The sequence below is a fragment of the Pleurodeles waltl genome, chromosome 4_2 (genome assembly GCF_031143425.1).
Source record: "Pleurodeles waltl isolate 20211129_DDA chromosome 4_2, aPleWal1.hap1.20221129, whole genome shotgun sequence".
NCBI classification, from domain to species: Eukaryota; Metazoa; Chordata; class Amphibia; order Caudata; family Salamandridae; genus Pleurodeles; species Pleurodeles waltl.
The window spans coordinates 288,937,811-288,961,721 of NC_090443.1; the positions used below are offsets into that span (position 1 = coordinate 288,937,811).

Here is a 23,911-nt window from a genome sequence, read left to right on the forward strand (position 1 = left end):
ATTATTAATTTGAGGTGACCCTAACTTTATGGAGGTAGAAGGAGAGTCCAGGCCTGACACAACGTCCCTCCCAGCAGGTCTGGGCCAGAGTCGGGCAGAGCATTAGTAGCTATATTGTTTCCTCCTGGTGTGTCCATGTCTGACTTGTTTTTATGAAACTTCATCATGCCCACTCAGTTTGTCTAGCATGTTACCCTAGTCTTCGAGGTCTCTTTCTGTGTGACCTTTGGGTACCATTCGTAGACTACATTCCACTGCTGCTGCTGCCCACTCAGTCAACCTTCCAATTAGTCCACTTCAGGGATGTGGGGTCAGACCAGTGGATGGCTTTTTCGTTGTGCTACTACTAAGCACAACTGGGCAAATCTATCTTTTTTTTTTTTTTTTTTCCCCTTTTCGAGGAGAGGCAACAGTCCCAATAGACCATGCCAGATCGAAGGTTCCACTAGTATCTTTGTTACTCTGCGCACCTCTAATTGTATCTTATCCCAGAATGTCTGGGGCTGCGGGCATTCCCTTGCAACATGGCCAAAATCTGCTGGGATCGCACCAAGAACAGCCCGCTGAGCGTGTTGGCTAGGGCTTGTGCAGTCGCTGTGGGGTCAGATATGCCCTGTAAAAGTAAAACTGCACTAATTTAAATCGGGCATTGCTGGCTACCGCCCACACCTGTGCGAGAGCTCTGTTCCATTCCGCGTCTGTAATCGGGGTCTCTAATACATAATCCCAGGCGGCACCTTTCAGCATAATGTTTATCTGCCTATTGCTTTGTAGGACTATATTGAACCAGGATTAAGTGAAGGGCCCGAGATTGCTCTAGCTCCTCAGGGAAGGTACTCCAGATCTCACATGTTGTGCGGGATATGGTTGTATACTGTATAAGTTGCCATTGCATGTCCACTCCGTAATGAATTTTTATCTCCTCAGCTGACATGAAGGTGCCATTTATGAATAGGTCTCCTACAGTGCAGCAACCACCCTCTAACCATTTAGTATCATCCATAGAGTTATGGATATGCAGCAAGGGGCGTAGCCGCCAGATCGAGAGGAGTGTGGCATTGGCGTGCCTGTCCAGACCCGCCTGACAACAGTCTTCCATGCTTGTGCTACCTAGTGAAAGATTATATTAGTCGTGAGGGTTTAGGGTTCTGAGGTTTTGGGGAGAGGGGGGTTTAAAGGCGATGTGGGAGCTTTGGTGTCTCAGTGGAACCAGAAAGCAGGTCCTTTTCCCAGTTGAGGTCATCACACCATTTGCGGCATATTGTAGTAGACCTGCAAGGTAATACAGATGAAGATCCGAGAGTCCAAGGCCAGCTCGATTGAGGTCCTGTTCCAGTATCTCTAGGTGGACTCTACTCCTCGTACCCACCCAGAACAGTTTCACCAGTAGCACATCAATTTGCCAAAACTTCAAGGGCGGTAGTGTGCAGAATGAGTTTTCCATTGTATAGAGGCAGCGGGTCAACAGGACCATTTGACCAATCCTACCCTACCCATAGCAGATAGTGGCAATGTGATCCAAAAGGGTCTTGAGTTTATAAGGCCATCCAGCACTCTGCCCATGTTAACCTCCTACTGGAGGCGGTGGTCCTCTGTTTTCTGTAGGCCTAAATAACAATCTCCCACGGCTGTCCCACCTGCAGGAGATCAGAGGGAGCCAAAGTCTTGTCTCCCACGCGCACTCCCCCCTCTCCCGCCAACCCTCCCCAAAAAATCTTTGACACGCCGTCAGCAGTTGCACAGCCATGGCAAACAGGAGTGGGAACAAAGGGCTGTCCTGCTGCAAGCCCCTCTCAATTTTAAAGGCTTCAGAAATGTCCACACCAATGCGCACTCGTAGGTGCCGTGTATAGTAATTGCACCTGTGTCAGGAACCCATCTCCAAGCCCCATTCGTCAGAGAACCTCCCATGAGTATTTCCAGGACAGGGTATCAAACTTCCCTCTAGAGTCAAGGCTATCAGTCCTGCTCTAAGAGCTTTTTTCCGGGTTTAATGCATCACATGGGATAGGTGTCGCACATTCATATATGTAACTCTCCCAAGCATGAAGCCACATTGATCAGTTTGAATTAAGTGTGTAATAACCCTGCGCAGCCCAAGCGCCAGAACTTTTGCAAGCAGTTTAACATCCACGTTGAGCATGGAAAGCGACCTATAAGGTCCTGGATCCGTAGGGTCCTTACTTGGTTTAGGAAGCATCATTATAATGGCTTCCCTCATATGTAACTGTAGTTCACCATCTGGTCCCATGCATTTCCCCCTAGCCATATCTTGGAGAGCTTCACCCTGTTCCTCCATTGTGAGTGGGGTGGGTTAGTCCTCCTCATTTCCTTCTTCTGCCTGAGCCCCTGTCATCCAGGGAAAGGTCAGCTGGGGTCAGGAACTCCATCATTCTTGGGGCTTCGTCATGTATCGGTGCAGTATATACCTGAGCCAAGTGGTCTCTCTAGCTGGGTTAGTCATCTGACCTACAATGGTCGCACCACCAGGCCCGTGGAGGGGAAAAAAATAAGTGGTGGAGGACGTTTGCGTGTGAGCAGTCAGGCTTTCATTTAAGCCGATCTTTTGCCCACCCTATGTAGGTGCTGCCTATAGTCCTTCCGGACATGGCAGTCCAGTCTGTCCCAGATGGCCGCCTTCCTGTGTGCTTATGCCTACAACTCATTACCCCCCCCCCCCCTTTCCCATTCTGTAACTTGTACTTGCAGCTCTGTAAGTTGCCCCTCCTCCTCCCCAACACACACTCCAGTTTCCCTCTAATGCCATATATCTTACCCAGGCTGATGCCTCCAATGACCACGTTTAGTGCTCCCCACTCTGCACCGAGTGTTTGGGCGGTGTTCCAATTTGTAGTAAAGAAGCCTTGGAGGGCTTCTCTCATCAGTATTGCATTCAGGTTCACCTAATGCTTAAACGCACATTCTTCACAGAGGGATATGCGGCCTACAACCTCTCACTCCAACACAAAGGGTGCAGGATTGGAAAAAAATAGCATCTGTTAGCTCACTTTCACAGTATTAAGGACGCCTTCTTTAGTAAGTAGGAAATGATCCAGTCTGCTATGTGAACTCTGGGTGGGGGAATAGCAGGAATATTCCTTGACATTTGATTGGAGATTCCTCCACACATGAACCAGCTGTAGTCTGTACAAGGTTTAACGTAACTGTGCCACCATGTGAGGTTTTGTGCCCATTTGAGCTGGTAGAGGTCCATTTGTCTGACAATTAAAGGCCCCTGCCCAGATAGTAGGTAATCCTGCATAAGGTAGTTACTCAGTTTCTAGAGCCCCAAAGAACTTCGTCATCCATATTAAGGGCATGTACATTTGCAGGCAGGGTTCCCGTCCATCCAGCACACTATGCAATAGCACATATCTCCCAGCCATATCAGCTACTTGCCCCGGCTGTTTGAATGGGGTCCCCTTGGCCACTCATATAGGTACTCGTTGAGTGTAGGAGTAATAAGTGGAGGAGTATAGTTGCCCTGGCCATTTCGTATGGAGTTTCTGAGCCTCCGCCTCCAGGAGGTGTTTCCTGAAGGAACACTACATGTGCCCTTGACCGTCTGAGATAGGTGTAGGGCCTGTATCTTAACAAAAGTATTCTCCCCTCCCCTCACATTCCATGTGAGAATGTGCACTGGATCAGCCATATCTGTAGGGACAGCACTCATACGCAACCGCTTTTGCCCATCCCACCCCTCTCCCTGCCTCAAAATCTTGCTCCATTTGCACAAACTTTAATGATAACCCCTAAGTAACTGCCATGCACCCATCCTGGTTAAACACCTCTGAACCTAACTAGTGTCTTCCCATTCATAGTAACTGTGCCACCCACCCAAATTCATAACCTCAGTAACATTTAAGTGTGTTTCATAGTGTTGGACCTAGAACTTGAGTTAATGCTAAGAAGTGAGGGCAAGCCAACTAAGGACCTCTGAACAAGTGTCCCAGTCTCCCCTCTGCTCCTGTCTGCCCTGTGACCACTATAACCCTGTGAGCAGTCACTCAAGCTGTGGGGAGGTGATAAAAGGAGTAAATACAGGAAGGGAGGTTTCTTAGAACCAGAAATGAAGAACAAAGCACTAAGGAGAACACGAAAAAGGTACAAGAGGGAAAGGGTAGGCCTTTCTCTCTTCCTGCAGGCCCCATGTAAAGTGCTACCACCGAGCCCACCTCCCCCCGGGCCCAGTGATACATCAGTGACCCCCAGGGGGTCTATTTTCAATGAGTTACCTTATGCTGGGGTGGGAAGCAAGTGCCCCTGTCATTACACAGTACATTATTGAGGCTCTGCCCTTGCGGCTAAAATCTTTGTGCCTCCCTCTGAGAGGCTGCGGCCACAACCCTCACTCGAGATTTGAGAACCACGCTGCCGAGCATCTCGTGTCTCTGCCATGTCACCTGTTGATAGGATCTCGCTGATCCAAATTCACGCTGGACAATGCAGCAGAGGTGACCGACTTCCCCAGTGCTCTGGCCTTCTCCTCCTCCTGCTGTTGCGTTTTCAGGTTCAGGGTGCCATCTGGCCTCACCACAACTCTCTCCAGAAGGCAACAGTTTCCTGCACCTACTTCTCTTGCTGGGCACGGATCCTGAGCCATTCATGGCGTGGCTCAGCCAAACTGTGATCCGGGGGCTGCGCTTGAATTCAGTTACTGCCTCTGATCTCTAATCAGACCCAGATTTCCTCTGGTGAAGTAAAGAAATGAGAGCGGCCGTCGTGGATCACTTTCAATTTGGCAGGGTATAGTAACATGTACTTGATCCAATCTCATTCAGTTTCTGAATGATTGTCTTTTCAATTGGACTGCTATGGTGTAATCTGTGAAGATGCGTATGGTGTGGTTCTCATACTTAAGATCTCCTTGTCTCCTGACCATTTGTAGGATTTTGTTGCGGTCCCTATAATTGAACATCTTAGCTATGATAGTTCTGGGAGGCACCCCTGGCCGTGGCGGAGGGGCCAAAGATCTGTGAGCGCATTCTACTGCAAAGAACCCAGAAAGGCTGGCCATCTGGAGCACTGTTGTGATCCACTCCACTAGAAAGACTTCCGGCTTATTGCCCTCTTCACCTTCTGGAAAGCCCACGAATCTGAGGTTGCACCTTAGAGTGCTCCGCTGCGCCCTCTATTCGAGCCTCTATTTTTCTTGAGTGTTTTAAGCTGTGGCACTCCGTCTGGAGATCTCTTCATGTATTTCAGCTACTTTGCCCTCTGCCTCTATGGACCTCTGTGCCACTTTGCGCGTTTCTGCTGAGTAGGTTCACATCCAGTGCTATGGCGTCTTTTGTCTGCACCACTATCCTCGAAGGCTGCCAGAATCTGAGCTCCTGATGGACCTCGTGGGCTCCATGTGGCTTCTTTTCTGCAGATAGCCCTCTGATCCTGTCTGAAGCAGTGAAGCGGTCCATTTGTTTGCTGGGAGCCTCAGGCCGATCTGTCATTGCCCCTGATGTAGTTGGAGGGGCACGTCGGTGATGGATACCACAGCCCTAGTCGGCTGCTGTCGTCTGTACCTCGTTCTGCAGTTCTCAGCTTCCTACTCCTAGTCGCCCCCTCCATTATTCGAGGCCTGTCCGGCCCCCTAGACCTTGTCAACTGTCGACAGTTTCGTGAGCAAACAGGCTGCCTGGTTTAGTCATAGGCGATAGTGACCTTTTGGAGGGCCACCCACAGCCAGGGACCCCTATTTATCCCTGAGTCCTCACTGCTCTTGCTGCCAGGGGTAAGTTCATGCAGGGATGTTAAGGCAGTTACAGGAGCACCTGCCATTGCAGCAACACTACCTGGAGGCAATGTGTTGCCTCCAGTTGCATCTTGTTCTCCGCTACAGGTCGTGACAAGTCCACATACTTTCCGTCGGTCCCCCACTGACCATCCAGCGCGTCTGTCAACGCAGGTGGGTCCTCTGGTATGTAAGTGCGCAGTCTCGATTAATCCATTTTAAGTGATGGGGGGGGTGAGGTGATGAGGAGCAACCCACCCCTAGCTTGGAGGCAATATATGCAGCAGCGTAGGGGATGCTTAGTCAGTATTCCCTGCCCCCACAGGTAGCCCCCTCTGTACCATATGTTTCGCCTTAAACCGGAGAATAGTAAGTCTCGGTGTAAACATCCGGGGGTTTTCAGCAAATGACCACCGCAAGGGAGAACACCAACCTGCGTCACAACTCATACAGGGTGAGCAGCCTCTCTGCCCCGCTGCTTGGCCTGCATGCCAGTCTGGACCTCCATTACTTCCGGGGGCCGCTGCTCCCTATAAGCTGCTCGGGCTCGCTCCCTCATTCAACCACGAGGGTCAGTGTTCTCGGAGGGCTGCTCCTCTCATAGAATCCAGCTTCTGCCTCCCACCCGCCGCAGGACGAGCAGCACCCTACAGGGCCTCTGGGCATTGGTCCATGTTCTTCCTCTATCTCAGGCACTGTCTGCAGGCAATTTGCTCCTCTCTCACCGATGAGGCAGTGCGGGTCCCTTGTAGGCATTGCTCCAACCTCTCCCTCAGTCTACCGTAGGAGGGGGAAAGACGGGTTGAAGGAGGTTTGACCCACTCCCACGCCCCTCTCGGCCTCCACTTTGTGTTATTCAGTGGGTGCCAGTCAAGATAGAAAGCAAGACCATGTAAGAGCTTCTGGCACCGGCACTCATTCTTTCTCAGATGAGGTACTGGGTAGAAGTATACCTCGACTGAGAAGTGTCCTTTTATCACCCGAGCCGAGGGCTTTAGGTGCGTAGCTAGAGCCTCGTGTGGCGCCACCCTGGTACACTCCTCCCTGGCCGCAGAATCATGTCGCTGAGCAGTCTGCTGGCAGGAGGCTCTTATCGCTATTACCCCCCCCCCCCCCCCCCCCCTTTACTTTTCAGCTTTGAACAAGAGCGCATCCCCACCCCCGGGACTGTAACCTGAGACCGCTGCTAGGGCAGGTGAGGGCCAGACCAGGTTTCACAGCCCGGGGCAGTGTTCAGACAGTGCTTCTTCCTGCCTCGGGTTGGCACTCGTAACTGGCTACAGGGAGTATGATTCGTGCGGCTCTGCCCGTCGCTGGCACATCGATGGTGCCACATCCACGCAGACACTTTAAGCATGCAATTTTTCAACGTGGTCTGCAGTTTCTGCTAGTCAGTGCGAGGCATGCGTTTTTAATGGAGAGCCGAGCACGGTAACCTCATCGTGCCAAGTGCTTTACAAATTCGCCACCCCTTACCACCATGCGGGCGGAAGGGACTGGCCTGCTGCACCCCTTCGCAACTTTACCTAATCTCATGGTCTGCCTTTGTTGGGGTGCGCCCGGAGCTGAAACTAATTTAGCGCTCTCGCTGCCCCTGGTGAAGAAAATAGTTCATCAGTGGTCCCCTTTTTATGTTCGTAAGGCAGTCGCTGGCAGAACAGTGACAGTCCTCTCCACGCACACCGCAGCACCTCCCACAACTCTTCTGACTTAATACCTCCATCACCCTGGTGGATTTCGGGGGGTGGGGGGACGTGGGAAAGGTTGGTGGCAGGGTAGTTACGTGGATGGTGCGAGAGGTAGATGGGAGAACCAGGAAGGTGGCTGGTTGTCAAACAGTCCTTTGACTTTAATAAATGATTAAAGCCACGTTAAACTGAATAACTTGAACCTGGTGAGTTGCTGCTATTGGAAGTACCTTACTGCAGACGGATACATGCGCCCCTCTGAACCCTGACCTGTGGGAACCATTGAGTTTCCCCAAGGCCGACCCCCCTCTTTCTCCACATCAGTGCATCGAGTGTCAAAGGTGATCCGTGGCAGTTGTAATATCCGCGCACAAACTGCCCCCATAGGCGATCCTGTGGTGTCCTGTTTACCATCACACGAGGCCCCCGTTCGAGCCAGCGTGGGTGTAGTTAAATAGACTTGTGTGCTCGGCAGAAGAGCTGTAATGGATGCTGTTACCGTCTTCACTTTGCTGTTGAGTGAATTAGCGGATCAGCACTGAGGACTCCGGGTGTGCGGGGATTCATTCACTGAGAGTATAGTCAGTGCAAAGACAAAGCAAAGTATTACCGAAGGTCGCTGAACAGGCTGCTATATGAACACCTTGTGTGCATGCAGTGGGGCACAGCTGGACTAAACCTCACCTGAGCACCGCGCGGAGCATTCTGGTGATGAAAGCCCTCGACACCTGGCACTGGCCTCGCCCCTCCCATGGGCTTCTGAAGAGCACGTCCAGCCTTAGCAGAGCACTGTTACACAAGTTTGTAGGGCACACTCGCACAAGACTGTCCTGGCTCTGAGCAGGTGTCTAGCCAAGTGGGACTACATGAAAATACAGAATTCAAGAAGGGAGGAGAAAGCGCTTGTGTAGCAGCAGGTCGTTTCATGCTTTAGGAGCCACACGACCACTGGATCTCATTTTACATAGGCTTGTAATGTGTGCAAGTAGAAGTCTAAATGAGCTGTGCTGTCCTGAAGGTTTGTGAAAGCAGATGTGATTGAGGTATGATGGGTTAGTGTTACGCAGTGCCTTGAAAGTGATGTGTGGGGTAAGGAGTTTGAATTGTGCTAGTTTGCGTATGGGGAGCCAGTAGAGCTACTTCTGGTGCGATGTGGGAAGTTGAATGATATTCTGAATAGTCTGCAATGTTAGGGTGAGTTTTTGTTGATTCCGCCATAGTGGGAGTGGGTGCTTGTGGCAAGGGCATGTTATGGCTTACCAGGTGAAGACTGGGAGCCATTTGAAAATCTTTCTCAGCACCTTCAGTGTATGGAAGCAAGAGGTGGTGATTGTGTTAACTTGGGTGGTCATGTCGAGTTTTTTTTTTTTTTTTTTTTACTATTGAGGTTCTTGGTGTGGTGGTGGGTGTGGATCCTAGCTCTGTTGGCCACCAGATGGAGCCCCATGGTTAAGTGGTCTTTCCTGAAATCACAATTTCACTTTTGCTGATGTGATTTCTGCCTCCACCCCAGTAATACTCTGGGTGAATCGAAACTCAGCGAGTTCCCCTTATTGAGGTGTGAACTGAGGCCAAAGCTGCTCATGGAAGGTGGGCAAGTACCTGTTAATAAGTACTGCAACATTGTGCAGTATCCAGAAGAAATGTTATTCACTTAAATAAGTGAACTAATACTTGACAACACGAGCGCCACTGCTGTCTGCAGTGGACGAAGTGCTCCTTGAGTAAAAATCAGAAGAGGACATGGACCACCCACTGTAGTCAGGCCTCTTAGCAGGGTTTGGTGTGGGTTAGTGGTATGGCGGTCTCAGTGAAGACCCCTATAATGTGACTTGGGTGCAAGAGACAGACCTGCTCCCTTCACCTCTCCTGGGCTTCTCTTAGATAAATGTGTCCACAGAACGCATACAAGTATATCAGACAGTGGTTTTAAGTGATCTAGTGCTGATTGGTGATCGGGGGAGGGGGGCGCAAGAGCTCAGGTCACGAAACGGGCACATGGTTCCTTTTCTGCTAGAAATGTGCCACTTACTGACCACAGAATTTGTCGCCCTCCCCTTTTCATATCAGCACTGTCCTGTAGTTTCCTTCCGATGTTTGGGTAGCACGGGGTTGAGCATCTTCTTTGATGCCGTTTGCAGGAGGGCTCCAATTCTTGCCATCCAGTTCTTCCAACAGACCCCATTTTCTTTTTGTAAATAAATGTTTGAGGCATGTGTGGCTGTGTATACACATGTTGTGCATACTTCTGCCATCTAGTGTTGGACGTGGATGTGAGTGTAAGGAAATGCCTCCTTGGCATGGTTGCCCCCTGACTTTTTGCCTTTGCTGATGCTATGTTTACAATTGAAAGTGTGCTGAGGCCTGCTAACCAGGCCCCAGCACCAGTGTTCTTTCCCTAACCTGTACTTTTGTATCCACAATTGGCAGACCCTGGCATCCAGATAAGTCCCTTGTAACTGGTACTTCTAGTACCAAGGGCCCTGATGCCAAGGAAGGTCTCTAAGGGCTGCAGCATGTCTTACGCCACCCTGGAGACCTCTCACTCAGCACAGACACCCTGCTTGCCAGCTTGTGTGTGCTAGTGAGGACAAAACGAGTAAGTCGACATGGCACTCCCCTCAGGGTGCCATGCCAGCCTCTCACTGCCTATGCAGTATAGGTAAGACACCCCTCTAGCAGGCCTTACAGCCCTAAGGCAGGGTGCACTATACCATAGGTGAGGGTACCAGTGCATGAGCATGGTACCCCTACAGTGTCTAAACAAAACCTTAGACATTGTAAGTGCAGGGTAGCCATAAGAGTATATGGTCTGGGAGTTTGTCAAACACGAACTCCACAGCACCATAATGGCTACACTGAAAACTGGGAAGTTTGGTATCAAACTTCTCAGCACAATAAATGCACACTGATGCCAGTGTACATTTTATTGTAAAATACACCCCAGAGGGCACCTTAGAGGTGCCCCCTGAAACTTAACCGACTATCTGTGTGGGCTGACTAGTTTTAGCAGCCTGCCACAAACCGAGACATGTTGCTGGCCCCATGGGGAGAGTGCCTTTGTCACTCTGAGGCCAGTAACAAAGCCTGCACTGGGTGGAGATGCTAACACCTCCCCCAGGCAGGACTTGTCACACCTGGCGGTGAGCCTCAAAGGCTCACCTCCTTTGTGCCAACCCAGCAGGACACTCCAGCTAGTGGAGTTGCCCGCCCCCTCCGGCCAGGCCCCACTTTTGGCGGCAAGGCCGGAGAAAATAATGAGAAAAACAAGGAGGAGTCACTGGCCAGTCAGGACAGCCCCTAAGGTGTCCTGAGCTGAAGTGACTAACTTTTAGAAATCCTCCATCTTGCAGATGGAGGATTCCCCCAATAGGGTTAGGATTGTGACCCCCTCCCCTTGGGAGGAGGCACAAAGAGGGTGTACCCACCCTCAGGGCTAGTAGCCATTGGCTACTAACCCCCAGACCTAAACACGCCCTTAAATTTAGTATTTAAGGGCTACCCTGAACCCTAGAAAATTAGATTCCTGCAACTACAAGAAGGACTGCCCAGCTGAAAACCCCTGCAGCGGAAGACCAGAAGACGACAACTGCCTTGGCTCCAGAAACTCACCGGCCTGTCTCCTGCCTTCCAAAGATCCTGCTCCAGCGACGCCTTCCAAAGGGACCAGCGACCTCGACATCCTCTGAGGACTGCCCCTGCTTCGAAAAGACCAGAAACTCCCGAGGACAGCGGACCTGCTCCAAGAAAAGCTGCAACTTTGTTTCCAGCAGCTTTAAAGAACCCTGCAAGCTCCCCGCAAGAAGCGTGAGACTTGCAACACTGCACCCGGCGACCCCGACCCGGCTGGTGGAGAACCGACACCTCAGGAGGGACCCCAGGACTACTCTGATACTGTGAGTACCAAAACCTGTCCCCCCTGAGCCCCCACAGCGCCGCCTGCAGAGGGAATCCCGAGGCTTCCCCTGACCGCGACTCTTTGAACCTAAAGTCCCGACGCCTGGGAGAGACCCTGCACCCGCAGCCCCCAGGACCTGAAGGACCGGACTTTCACTGGAGAAGTGACCCCCAGGAGTCCCTCTCCCTTGCCCAAGTGGAGGTTTCCCCGAGGAATCCCCCCCCTTGCCTGCCTGCAGCGCTGAAGAGATCCCGAGATCTCTCATAGACTAACATTGAAAACCCGACGCTTGTTTCTACACTGCACCCGGCCGCCCCCCGCGCTGCTGAGGGTGAAATTTCTGTGTGGACTTGTGTCCCCCCCGGTGCCCTACAAAACCCCCCTGGTCTGCCCTCCGAAGACGCGGGTACTTACCTGCAAGCAGACCGGAACCGGGGCACCCCCTTCTCTCCATTCTAGCCTATGTGTTTTGGGCACCACTTTGAACTCTGCACCTGACCGGCCCTGAGCTGCTGGTGTGGTGACTTTGGGGTTGCTCTGAACCCCCAACGGTGGGCTACCTTGGACCAAGAACTAAGCCCTGTAAGTGTCTTACTTACCTGGTTAACCTAACAAATACTTAGTTCCCCTAGGAACTGTGAAAATTGCACTAAGTGTCCACTTTTAAAACAGCTATTTGTGAATAACTTGAAAAGTATACATGCAATTTTGATGATTTGAAGTTCCTAAAGTACTTACCTGCAATACCTTTCGAATGAGATATTACATGTAGAATTTGAACCTGTGGTTCTTAAAATAAACTAAGAAAAGAGATTTTTCTATATAAAAACCTATTGGCTGGATTTGTCTCTGAGTGTGTGTACCTCATTTATTGTCTATGTGTATGTACAACAAATGCTTAACACGGCTCCTTGGATAAGCCTACTGCTCGACCACACTACCACAAAATAGAGCATTAGTATTATCTCTGTTTGCCACTATCTTACCTCTAAGGGGAACCCTTGGACTCTGTGCATACTATTCCTTACTTTGAAATAGTGCATACAGAGCCAACTTCCTACAGTGAGCAAGTTGCTTTTCTTCTAAGAAGTCTTTCAAGTCCCAGGGTAATGTGACTCCCCATCACTGCAATAATACGCATTGGTCTTCGCCTCCATTGTTGTATTGTTTTCTTTCTGCCGTCTGGTTCGCACATGTGTTCGGGTTAGACTTCTTACTGGTGTGCTTTTCAGTTCACCCAGTTCTTTCCCTTGTTGGTATTTTACTTCTGTTGTCTTCCTAACTTTCCGTCTCATGTCAATGTCTGGTTTCTTCACACGAGTGGAGTTTGGGTCGACCGTGACCCCTCTGGGGCCTTGCCTGTCAGGGCCTACTCACGTCTCTCCGTCACGTATCTTTACCATGCTTCAACGATGATGGAACTGATGCCTTTTTGATATTGTAGCTGCTACACAAAATATCCTCAGTCCAGTCTGCAATCTGTGCTTGTTGCCGGAACACAACATGGCTGCCTGCGACTGACCACTCCATCTGCTCTAAAAAGACACTTCTCAACTGTTGTGCTGGTCGACTCAATGTTGTTTGGGCGGAGATGATGCCCCAGACCTCTTTGGTCCCGGGAACATCAAGGGGAAACAACACCCCCCATTGTCTGCTGGAGATATAGGCTTTCTCTCCTGCAGAGCATTCTGGCTCTGACCTAGCGATCATGGACCTTCAACCAGTTCAGCAGTCCGTGATTATGGCACACCCTCAGCACTACACTCTTCAGCTAAAGGGCACTCTGCTATTCTGGAACATCGGACTTCCTTTCGGACCACCACGTCCTTTGTGCCATAGTTTGTACCTACAAACTGCTTTGGGTGCCCAGCCCAGCTAGGCCTCAAAGAACCCTTTGAGACCAACCGCTTTGGCACCGGCCACCTTGACACTGACTGTAGGAAGTTGGCTCTGTATATACTATTTAAAAGTAAGAAATAGTGTGCACGGAGTCCAAGGGTTCCCCTTAGAGGTAAGATAGTGGCAAAAAGAGAATTCTAATGCTCTATTTTGTGGTAGCTTGGTCAAGCAGTAGGCTTATCAGAGGGTAGTGTTAAGCATTTGTTGTACACACAGGCAATAAATGAGGAACACACACTCAGACTTACTCCAGGCCAATAGGTTTTTATATTGAAAAATATCTTTTCTTAGTTTATTTTAAGAACCACAGGTTCAAGATTTACAAGTAATACTTTAAATGTAAGGTACTTCACTTAAATACTTTAGGAACTTTGAATAAAAGCAATATCATATACAGTCTTTGTAAATAAAATAAAAATAAAAAAAAGCAATAAGCTATTTTCAAAGTGGATACAGTGCAAAAATCAACAGTTCCTGGGGGTGGTAAGTAAAACACTTACAAGTCTCAAAGTTGGGGCCTAGGCAGCCCACCGTTGGGGGTTCAAGGCAACCCTAAAGTCAGGTGCAGAGGTCAAAGAGGTGCCCAAAACACATAGCTTCTATGGAGGACAGGGGTGCCCCGGTTCCAGTCTGCCTGCAGGGGCAGACCAGAGGGGTTTTGTAGGGTAACGGGGGGGGACACAAGATGGCACAAAGGACACCCTCTGCGGCACAGCGGCGGCCGGGTGCATTGTGCAAACAGGCGTCGGGTTTTGTATAGGAAGTAATGGAGGGACCCGGGGGTCATTTCAACGATGCAGGCAGGCACAGGGGGGGGGGGGGGGGCTCCTCGGGGTAGCCACCACCTGGTCTAAGCAGAGGGTCGCCTGGGGGTCGCTCCTGCACTGGAGTTCGGTTCCTTCAGGTCCTGGGGGCTGCAGGTGCAGTGTTGGTTCCAGGTGTCGGGTCCCTTGTTACAGGCAGTCGCGGTCAGGGGGAGCCTCTGGATTTCCTCTACAGGCGTCGCTGTGAGGTTCGGGGGGGGGGGGGGTCGTCTCTGGCTACTCACAGGCTCCCAGTCGCCGGGGAGTCCTCCCTGAAGTGTTGGTTTTCCACAAGTCGAGCCGGGGGTGTCTGGTGCAGAGTGGAAAGTCTCACGCTTCCGGCGGGAAATATGAAGTCTTTAAAGTTGTTTCTTTGCTGCAAGAAAGTTGCAGGTTGTTGAACAGGGCCGTTGTTCACAGGAGTTTCTTGGTACTTGGATGCAGGGCAGTCCTCTGAGGCTTCAGAGGTCGCTGGTCCCTGTTGGATGCGTCGCTGTTGCAGTTTTCTTCAAAGTTGGGAGACTGACCGGTCTGGCTGGGGCCAAAGCAGTTGTCGTCTCAGTCTTCTCTGCAGGGCTTCAGGTCAGCAGTCCTTCTTGTTAAGGTTGCAGGAATCTGATTTCCTGGGTTCTGGAGTGCCCCTAAATACTGAATTTAGGGGTTCTTTAGGTCTGGGGGGCAGTAGCCAATGGCTACTGTCCTGGAGGGTGGCTACACCCTCTTTGTGCTGCCTCACTGAGGGGAGGGGGGGCACATCCCTAATCCTATTGGGGGAATCCTCTAAAATCAAGATGGAGGATTTCTAAAGGCAGGGGTCACCTCAGCTCAGGGCACCTTAGGTGCTGTCCTGACTGGTGGGTGACTCCTTGTTTTTCTCATTATCTCCCCGGACTTGCTGCAAAAAGTGGGGGCTGTGTCCAGGGGGCGGGCATCTCCAATAGCTGGAGTGCCCTGGGACATTGTAACACAAAGCCTGAGCCTTTGAGGCTCACTGCTAAGTTACAGTTCCTGCAGGGGGGAAGGTGTTAAGCACCTCCACCCAGAGCAGACTTTTGTTTCTGTCCTCGGGGAGCACAAAGGCTCTCACCCCAGGGGATCAAACTCGTGTCTCAGCAGCAGGCTTGCACAGACCAGTCAGTCCTGCACTGAAGGATTGGGTAAAATACAGGGGACATCTCTAAGATGCCTTCTGTGTGCATTTTTTAATAAATCCAACACTGGCATCGGTGTGGGTTTATTATTCTGAGAAGTTTGATACCAAACTTCCCAGTATTCAGTGTAGCCATTATGGAGCTGTGGAGTTGTTGTTTTGACAAACTCCCAGATCATATACTCTTTATGGCTACCCTGCACTTACAATGTCTAAGGTTTGGCTTTGACACTGTAGGGGCATAGTGCTCATGCAACTATGCCCTCACCTGGGTATAAAGCACCCTGCCATAAGGCTGTAAGGCCTGCTAGAGGGGTGACTTACCTATGCCACAGGCAGCATTTTCTGTACATGGCATCCTGAGGGGGATGCCATGTCGACTTTGCTTTTTTCTACCCACCAACACACACAATCTGCAATGGCAGGGTGCATGTTAGGTGAGGGGGTCCCTTAGGGTGGCACAACATATGCTGCAGCCCTTAGGGACCTTCCCTGGTCACAGGGCCCTTGGTACCACTGGTAGCTTTTACAAGGGACTTATCTGTGTGCCAATTGTGGAAACAAAGGTACATTTTAGGTGAAAACACTGGTGCTGGGGCCTGGTTAGCAGGGTCCCAGCACATTTCTCAGTCAAGTCAGTATCAGGCAAAAAGTGGGGGGTAACTGCAACAGGGAGCCATTTCCTTACACTGACCATATCTGTCTCCGTACCGACCGGAACCTCTGCGCTATAACAGAAGGCACCCTTTGAGTCAGACTTCAGCGTAGACCATCAAGTCCATCACAGGTGCAATCTAATAGATAACTCCATAAGATGCAGGAGTAGCTCAACTCAAAGCAGAAACACATGGTCATCCACCCCCACACAGGCCACATGCTTGACTGCCCTTCGAGCTCTACTGCTCCACGCTTGAAACGTCACCTGTCTTTCGAGGAGGCCTTGGATGTTCCTGTTACTGCAAAACCACTCGGGGGATAAGGCTATCAGCACTTGTCTCAATGCAGACACCACTGCCTGATGGGTAAAATCTAGCTTTCTGCTTCGCAGACACGCATGACTGTATCCGACTTTAAGCTGGAGTGCAGCAGAACCCGCTTAAAATGCCCTTTTAATGGTGAGCACCTCTTTGATTCAGAAGTGGACCATGCTTTAGAAAAACATAAGAGGAGACGGTCAAATTAATGGGGGCACTGTAAGCACCTGCCCCTCGCAGCTCCTTTTGCTGCTCCCCTTACAACAAAAGCTCAAAGACCACCTCCCCTGAAACCTCCATGTCTGATCAGCATACCAAGGGCCTGCAATCTTCTCCCAGGGGTTATTTTAGAGGGTCGTATAGAGGCAGCAATTGCAGAGGCGCAAAGGTAAGGGTAGATCCCCAAAAAGAGCTACACCCGCCACCAAACCTTGACTTGCCTCTGACCGCACCACACCTGTGGAAGGGCTCTAACAAGGCTTCTTTCTCACATGGAAAACAGTCACCTCAGATCAGTGGGTGTTTGACATTATCCAACACTGTTATTGTCTAGAGCTCACTTCCACACCTCAGAGTTCCACCTCGCAGACAAACCCTAAACATCAAAGGCTGCTCAAAGATGAGGTCAAATCCGTCCTTCTCAAAAGGGCTATAGAACCCGACCCCTGCTATCAGCGAGGTACAGGTTTCCTGCTATACTTCCTAATGCTCAGACTGGTCCCTCAGGCCCATTCTGGTCCTGTGGCCCTTAATAAATGTGTCCTGTCAGCACATTTCCAAATGATGACACTTCAGAATGTCATCCCACTTCTCCAGCATGGTGACTTTATGGACACACTCGACCTAAAGCATGCCTATTTCTCCATACCAACAAATATTTGCTCATTGTTGGAATCTCAGGTTTGTTCTCAGCGGAAGGCATTACCAGTTCAAAGTGCTTCCCTTTGTCACTACTACACCACAGGTGTTCATCAAGTGCCTTGCGGTGGTGGCTGCACACCTGCTCAGACAGTACATCTTCATGTTTCCATATCTGGACGATTGACTTATTAAAAGTGCCACCTGCCATGTCGCAAACCTATTTAATCGCTAAAGGTTTACCATCAACGTCACAAAATCCCACCTCCAAATCCTGCAGATCCAATCCTACCTAAGGGCTATTCTCAACTCTGAGGTAGGCATGACATATCCAACCCTGCCATGATTCAGTTCTTTCAGGCACAACTGCCCTTATTCAAACCAAATCAACAGCTCACTCAGAACAGTCATGCGTCTCCTAGGCATGATGGCCTCCTGGAGTGCCATTGTAACACACGCTAAACATTCTTGCAACAGAAGCATGTGAAGCCTAACAGTAGTATCAGGCAGAGGGTCATTGGGACAATCTAATGTTGATCGGCTGCCACACTCCTTGCTCTATGCAGTGGTGAACACTGACAACTTGTTGCAGGGGTGTCCTTTCCTCGACCCAGTTCTGCAGGGGATTTACAACAGATGTCTCTTAAATGGTGGGTCACTCACTTACTGGATCTAACTCTACAGGATGAATGAGAGGCTGTGTTCCAGGACCACCATATAAATTATCTGGAACTTCTAGCAGTTCACCTAGCGCTGAAGGCTTTCCTACCTCACCTGATGGGCAAAGTTCTTCTTGTCCGGACAAACAATGACAGCTATGCATTACCTTCAGAAAGAGAGAGGGGCAGAGGGGTAACGCGCTCTCTACAACTATCTCTGCTATCCCAGACTGTAGGAAGCTGGCTCTGTATATACTATATCAAAATGAGATATAGTGTGCACAGTCCAGGGGTTCCCCAGAGGCTGGACAGAGGCAATAATAGATAATACTAATAGTCTATTTGTGGTAGTGTGGTCAAGCAGTTAGGTTTATCAGAGGGTACGGTTAAGAATTTGTTGTACACACAGACCATAAGAGAAACACACACTCGATGACAGAACTCCAGACAAATAAGATTTTTATATAAAAAAATATTCTTTCTTAATTTATTTCTAGAACCACAAGATTCAATTAGCAGGTAAGTACACTAAATGAAAGGTACTTTACATAGTTATAATTAGGACTTCAAATGGAATCAACAATGTACACAGTTTTTCTTACCTGTGGTTTAATGCACCCTGCCTTAGGGCTGTAAGGCCTGCTAGAGGGGTGACTTACCTATGCCACAGGCAGTGCGTTGTGGGCATGGCACCCTGAGGTGAGTGCCATATCGACTTAGTCTTTCTCCCCACCAGCACACACTGGCTGTGAGGCAGTGTGCATGTGCTGAGTGAGGGGTCCCCAGGGTGGCATAATACATACTGCAGCCCTTCGAGACATGGGACTTATCTGTGTGCCAGGGCTGTGCCAATTGTGGGAACCAAGGTACATTGGTGCTGGGGCCTGGTTAGCAGGATCCCAGCACACTTTCAATCATAACTATCATCAACAAAAGGCAAAAGGTTAGGGGGTAACCATGCCATGAGAGGCATTTTCCTACTCTTCCCCTATAAGCTTCTACTTTAGGCATGTATTGCTATAGATTCACACGCACTCACCCTCCTCCCTGGATGCCTGTGGCCATTGCAGTGTCTTACTTTCTTGTTTCCTCTTATGCATAGACATCTCTTGATATATAGCTCTTTGCTTCACATTTCATCCTTGCCAACTGTGCAGGAAAACAATCTAACAATAGAGCCGATGACTGCATTGTTCTTGCCAAGAGGCGGAGGCACAGTACCTCAAGACTCTTCTACTGTACCGTCTCAAGGTTACCTTCTCCTTCAAGTCAAAGAAGGTACTCTAAGTTTCCCCAGGTCTCCCACAATTCTGATGTTAGACCTTCCAACTGTGCTCTAGTCTTATCTTCGGTTCTTTTGCCATAGCCTCTCACAAAAACTGACCAAGTAATATTTTTATAGCCTCCCTATCTCACCTTTAAGTCACGCTCTGTAGATTGATGGTGCGTGGAGTAGGCAGTTTTACAGTGTCCTTATTAGAGCAACAGTTTTGATTTCCAAGTGTAGTGTTCAGGAGAAAAATAAGGTTTGAGCTTTTTTCCATATATATTTATTTATTTATACATAAGACTAGCTCACTAACTTCCCATCTCCAGTGGGTCGGTTTGGAAAGAAAGTTTTTTTCTCGGTTCAAGAGGACCCAGTCCCATCTGAGGGCACAGAGGGTGACACTTCAAAATATAGTTTCTCAGTGTTGAAGTACTGTCTTGCCACAATCACCTGCTGGTTTAACATGCTGTCTTGTGTCGTACGCTAACAGAAATGTGGATATTTGAAAGAATGGTACGCAGAATTGGGACACGTTGAAACATGATTTACTTCTGTGACGCCAGCAGATGAATGATGGACTGTCCCTAGTTTGGGTTGTGTGAAAAACTGGACCCAAAGGGATGGCATCTGTGCTCTGATCACATCCCCAAGATGTGACCACTAGCAAAAGCATCATTGCAAGGGGTAACACGTGCAAGGACTGAAGGTGTGGTATGATGGAGTGGTCATTACAAAATGACTCCTGGTGACTTCTGGTGTCTGCTGAACTTGACAGAGAGCATTGCACTACTGTGGAAGAACTTATCGTTGCTTCTCTGAGGCCCTGGAAGTGTACAGGGTGCCCTTTGGCATCTCTTGACAGCCATTTAGGACCACATCTATTTTCTTGTCAGGTGCTGTTAGACCGAAGGCCCTGTAATGCAGACATTTCTTTAAACTCCGAAACTGTGCAAGGCTCAATCCTGCCTCGTGATCACACCGCGATGACCCCCACCCCTGGATACCAAGTTTAGGATTAAGGCCTGGACTCCTGGCTCCTCAGTCCTGCCTTGACATGGAGGAGGAGCGCTGTCTGCAGCAACGAGGGCTCCGCAAGGGGCCCCTCCCAGATTCCACTGCTGCACAGCACGTGCGGTACCGATGGGTTGCACGTGGCAGAGCAATCATTACTTCAAAGTAGCATTACCTGCCCTTTCTGTTTTTTTTTATTGTGGGTATTATTTTCAGGCCCTGTTTGCAAGGGCTGTAGTTTGTTCCTTCTGACGGGCTCTTGAAGGGACTGAACCAGGATCTCTCCAGTAATTGTCTGGTAGCTTTTGAAAACATGTCTGTATTTATCATGTTTAGATCTACCAGTTATGTTATTTATTTTTGCAATACTTCTGTCTTCTATATTTACTCATATTGGGTTTGCCCATTTTATTGGTATTCAGATTTATTTTGATTTTTTGAGCGCAAATGAGGTCATAAAATCAGTTATTTCCACATTTAACTGATCGGCATCAACGTATGAGTGCATATTTGTCATGCTTTAGCAAATTAAGCAGCCACATATAATAAAACATTATACCCACAGGTAACTGATATTCCCTTCTGTGCCTTGAGAAATCCTCCATCTCGAGTTTGGAGGATTCCCCCAATAGGATTAGGGTTGTGCCCCCCCTCCCCACAGGGAGGAGGCACAAAGAGGGTGTAGCCACCCTTAAGGACAGTATCCATTGGGTACTGCCCTCCCAGACCTAAACACCCCTAAATTCAGTATTTAGGGGCACCCCAGAACCTAGGAAACTAGATTCCTGCAACCATAACAAGGACTGGTGACCTGAAGCCCTGCAGTGAAGACTGAGACTACGACTGCTTTGGCCCCAGCCCTACCGGCCTGTCTCCCCACTTCGAAGAAAACTGCAACAGCGACGCATCCAACAGGGACCAGCTACCTCTGAAGGCTCAGAGGACTGCCCTGCACCCAAGGACCAAGAAACTAATGTGAACAGCGGCTCTGTTCAAAAACCTGCAACTCCTTTGCAACAAAGAAGCTACTTTAATGACTTCACGTTTCCTGCTGGAAGCGTGAGACTTCCCACTCTGCACCTGACCCCCCCCCCAACCCCGGGCTCGACTTGTAGAAAACCAACACCTCAGGGAGGACTCCCCAGTTAGTGCGAGCCCGTGAGTAACCAGAGACGACCCCCCCCTGAGCCCCCACAGCGATGCCTGCAGAGAGAATCCAGAGGCTCTGCCTGACCGCGACTGCCTGTAACAAGGGACCCGATGCCTGGAACCAACACTGGTCCTGAAGGAACCGAACTCCAGAGCAGGAGCGACCCTCTGCCTAGCCCATGCGGTGGCTGTGTATGTACAACAAATGCTTAACACTAGCCTCTGATAAGCCTACTGCTCGACCACACTACCACAAAATAGAGCATTAGAATTATCTTTTTTTGCCACTATCTTACCTCTAAGGGGAACCCTTGGACTCTGTGCACACTATTTCTTATTTCGAAATAGTATATAGAGCCAACTTCCTACAGTAGCTTATGTGAGCAAAAAGTTATGAGGGCCTAAGCGCGAACTGCCCCAAATAGCCAAAAAAAGGTTCGGCACGGGAGGGGAAAAGGCCTGGCAGCAAAGGGGTTAACATTGTACTACAACTGCATGTTGAAATATACTGTATTTAAGAAAATCTCATCCTGTGTTTAAGTCCCATTGCTGTCTAACCGCTCAGCTGTTGGCCTGGAATTCATGGAAAACAGGATCGAAAGGCACTCAAGTTAAATGATCGAATTATTATTATTTTTTTCACTTTTAAACAGAGACCTGAAACACATTGCTTGCTGATTGTATTTTTCTGTAAAAATGAATAAAAGGAATACTTGGATACAGTATTTGCTCTCTATGTGTAATGGAGTCTCTTCTCCAACCCCAGGTTCAGTCTGTCTTGTGGGCCACACTGGTGGGGAGGGGTGTTAGATGTCAATGTAAAAATCTTACTTCAAGCCTTCGACTGCGTAAGCGGCTTAACGTGCTCGTGTGTCCTGCTGGAACTGGTCCCTTGTCAGGGATCAGGCTGACGGCTTTGCTTTCTAAAGGACTTTTTGTTTTGCCTCCTGGCTACTTTGCTCCGTTTAGTACTATACACATCACAACAGCAAACACAACATCATTCCTCCCTCCAGTTAAGAAGTGCTTACTGATGTGTCTACGAAACGTTTGTGTTCGGTGGCATCACATTTCGGTTACAAGTATGGATACACCTTTCATGGTCTCTGTAAATCATTTCCAAGCTCGGTGACAGTGTGCCTTTGCATATTATTTACACAATTTTAAGTTGCTGCACATCAATGCTTTATTTTTTAATGAAAGCTGAAGTTTGTACAATTAGCTAATGCTTTGCTCCCTGTTTTGCACTGGCCATCTTTGTATGGGCTGCGTGCTGTCTATCTATGCCTAATCTTGGGGCTATCTTTAAAAGGTAGCATGCAGCTTTTTGTGCAGTGTGTAAGTCTCCTATGCTTTTACTCGAGCTCTGTCTTTGTATTTACATCTGTTTTAGTGCTTCCTATGTATTGGCACAGATGTGAACCAATGGTCTTTGGTCAAGGCAAAACGCTGTTTTCTTCATACACCAGCTACTGTTCCACTGAGCAGTCTCCCTTTTTCAACTTCTCATTGGTCAAAGATGTGATCAGAGGAAGCAGTGTTATGGAAGTTATTTATACTGCAATTTCTACACTAGAATGGTATCAATATAAATTCTGAGCAGCACTCCTTCTCTAGCATTGAAATATGTGATTGTTTTTTCCTCGGCCATGGCATCGAATCCATGACATGCAGGTTGCACACTTTTCAAAGCTGAGTTAAATTACTCCACTGGTATTTGGTTTGCTCTTCAGTAGTAGTAATCTTTAACTGGATAAGATGCAGAGACTGGCATCCAGGTTTGGGCTCACTGCTGCTGAATCCTCTGCCAAGTCTATAGTGTGCGCAATCTCACTGAAACCTCGAGACAGCGAGTGCTGCTGTGGTTCTTGTGACTCATTACCTCAAATGCCAAGGCCAGTGTCAATCTAAAGACTACACCCCCTCCGATGCCCATGGCCCACCGTTTCTGTATGATTTTCAACCTGTATTGCTTTGATATTTCTTCCATGCCTTGCCTCCACTCTTTTTTAGGGTCGACCCTGCGGCGCACGCGCATGCCTATCGCTAGTGAGACGCTTTAGGTATTAGAAAAGGGCTCGCAGCCCCGTCGATGTCACGTCGGTGTCTTTCATTGGCAAGTTGGCTTGCCTGTTAGAATCCGCTTCTTTTGACTAGTGGAAGGCACGCAGAAATCATGCCTTTTCTGGTGGTTAGCCCTCCTCGAGCACAGCGACCAAGTACAGAAAACATGCGAGGCTTGCTGGGTTTGTGGACTACTTTTTCTCTATTTTCGCAGCGTGATCTTGCTGGGCAGAAGTCGACCTTGTTACACACTTAATTGCACTTTTGCATCTGAACTGTAGCAGCACGATCGCTTTTTTTTTTTTTTCTTTCTTTCTTTTAATGCAAGAAAAATCCTGTTGGGAGTTTACAAGTGAACATCTAACTCCGACAAATGCGAGACCCTAGTGCATTGCAAGTGCTTGTTCTTGTGTTGTCACAGCTGTTACTTCCCACTTGCAGGATCTCTGCTAAAACACTTACTTTTGTAGTACTTGGGTATGTTGCCCACACCACCTTCCCCACCCCTTTGTCTCCTTGCCTTAGTGCCTTAATAGTATTTAATTCTGCCCACACCTGGTATCTGTTTGCCTTAGTCTGACAGCTCTGACCTCAGTAGCAATCTCAGCCTCCCCCCCCCCCCCCCCAAAAAAATCCCCGTACACCCCACTTTTTGGTGTCTACTTAGGTTTGTCCATTCACCATCCGTAATGCACAATTCTCCCTCCAGTGTCTCACTGTCCTGTGTTCCACCACTTCTTGTTGTCTCTGTTAGGGGCCT

The 23,911-nt window shown here is 49.2% G+C and overlaps 1 protein-coding gene across 2 annotated transcripts in view; it reads left to right on the forward strand.

Moving 5' to 3' along the window:
- MYH9 (myosin heavy chain 9) overlaps window positions 1-23,911 on the forward strand; it is a 359,655-nt gene that overhangs the window by 54,288 nt on the left and 281,456 nt on the right. The window lies entirely within an intron of this gene.